Raw genomic sequence first — 2252 nt, forward strand, 5'->3', positions numbered from 1 at the left:
ATAAAACTCTGTGGAATGATTTAAAGATTATAAAAGCCCTAAAATGCCAGAGGCTATGGGGGAAGAAGTAAGGAAGGGAGGGAAAAAAAGTCCTTTCAATGGGGGAGGCAAACCAAAATGCCAGAAATGAAACTGAGGTGCACTTCTTCTGTAAAGCACCAGAATTTCCTAGTTACTCTCAGCTCAGCTCTCATGCCAGTACCGAAGTGCCCAGTCTGTCCCCTTTTGTAACCAATTTCAGGGACGAAGCGATCCCTGTTACCACAGGGGGAAGTTTGGATCAAATTGTCCAGGTCCACTCATGAAGACTGCATCACTGGCAAAACTTACCCCAGCGTGAGTGAGACCAGTGCTTTCTGACTGCATTGGGTTAGCCGCTGGTTGTTACTTTATTGGTGCCAAAATGAAGGTAAAACTCTAGGTAAAACAGCAAAGCTGTTTCTACAGCCCTGTGCTGCAGACAGTTTGGAGTTTGCCATGCAAAGAAATACTTGTCCTGAATCATCAGCTTCCTTCTCTGCTTTGAGGAATTTAATTTGCTTTACCGTAATTCATGCATACTTCACCCTCTGGTGCCATCCTCACAGCCCATCTGAGGTTAAAAAATACCGTCCTCTCCCTTCTACAGACAGGGAATGACACACTTAAGGACTGACTTGCCTGAAGTCTGGTCTGGTTGCTAGTTTCCTTCCCTGGCACAATTTGCAGATGATTTGCAGATGATGTGAAAGAGGAGGGAAGAGCAGAACGAGCGGGGAAGTGAGTGGCTGACTGTACCTGCTGCCAGGTTTTGCAATTTCAGGGCAAAAAAAGGGGAAGAAGGGGAAAGAGGGAGAGGGTGAACACATAAGAAGCATTAAAGAATGTTGGCTCAATGTTATTTAAACTAATGGGGGAAAAAAAAAGTCTTTGGAGGTCTGACTGGGTACCGCCTGATCACCGTGCTGGAGATCTCGCTGATTGGCGTTGTATTCATTGGGGGGTGACTCAGAACAGCAGCTTCTGCCTGACCACCTAGAAGGTATTTTTGTCTACCTGGGGCTTCCCTGCCAGTAGCCTATCAGTTTTCTAAACATGCTTATACATTCTCTGTCATGACTTTCCCCGGCAGAGTTCTCCTCTGCCTCTGAACTTAATAGCCTCACTTCTTTCTGGATGGAATGAGAAGTAAAGGTTGGAACTGGTCAGAAATGCAATCATGCGTGTCAAAACGCAGTTGTTACACAAAACCACACTACCTATCTTCCACTTCACTGCTATCGCAAGCCTAAGCCATGAAGGAAATACTGGCAGCAGGCAAGTTTTACCTTCACTGAGAAGTAATACACATCTATGTCATTGGCATATGTGGAGAACGGGCTTCTTCAGTATAGCCTCCAAGCAGGAGAGAGAATAACATCTCCTGAATACTCTTACCCTCATCAGACAGAAAGCTACAGTGATGGAAGGACTGCTTTTTTATTAGCTATGTCTCATGCATCTCCTTTACTAATAGGTCCCGAATGTAAGATACTACCTGAATTTTGGAATCATCCTCGGTTCTGTACTAGAGGAGATAAAAAGCAAAAGGCAAAAGATACTCTCTGGGAAGTACCATGTGATATTTACACCTGACCTCCCAACTTCGTGGTCTATTGGCCAAATAAGCTGAAGTGTCTTACGGGAAGTGGGCAAGTGGGAGTTATTCCAGCTGCTTTTGGTGAAAAAAAGCTTCATATTATTGAGGTATGAACTGTACCTGAGCACTGAAGTCCTTAGTGCAGTCAGTACAAGGATGTTCTTTCACATCCTTGAACGTCTCTGAAACAGAGAAACTGCGAGGTGCCTTTGCATGCTCTTGCCTTCATTTTCTGAAGGCAACCGTGCATGATGTGATACCAGAACAGGTTGTCCCAGACGAGTATGCTGTCTCAGCATGTTGAAAGTATGGCCTAAAACGAATGAATGCTCAGTGTAGGGGAAATTCGTGCGTAAGCTAGCCTGGGCACTCCTAACCTGACTGGCATGAGCTGAGCATGCTGAACATAACTGTCATAGAAGCTTCTGTTAGCTGTCTTGTGAGCACCCCGAGATGAATTAGCTCACACATCACCAAGCAGGGGGCCTGGCATAGATGTGGAGTTCAGTGAGTCTGTCAGTGGGCAGCTCATGGTAGACGGATACACATGATCCTCTAGAGGATTCGTCCAAGATAAATGGACGAGATGCTGAGGTTCCTTTGGTGCATGTTTGCTGGGCTGGAGGTCCTAACT

Source organism: Aptenodytes patagonicus, chromosome 7, assembly GCF_965638725.1.
Source record: "Aptenodytes patagonicus chromosome 7, bAptPat1.pri.cur, whole genome shotgun sequence".
Lineage (NCBI taxonomy): Eukaryota > Metazoa > Chordata > Aves > Sphenisciformes > Spheniscidae > Aptenodytes > Aptenodytes patagonicus.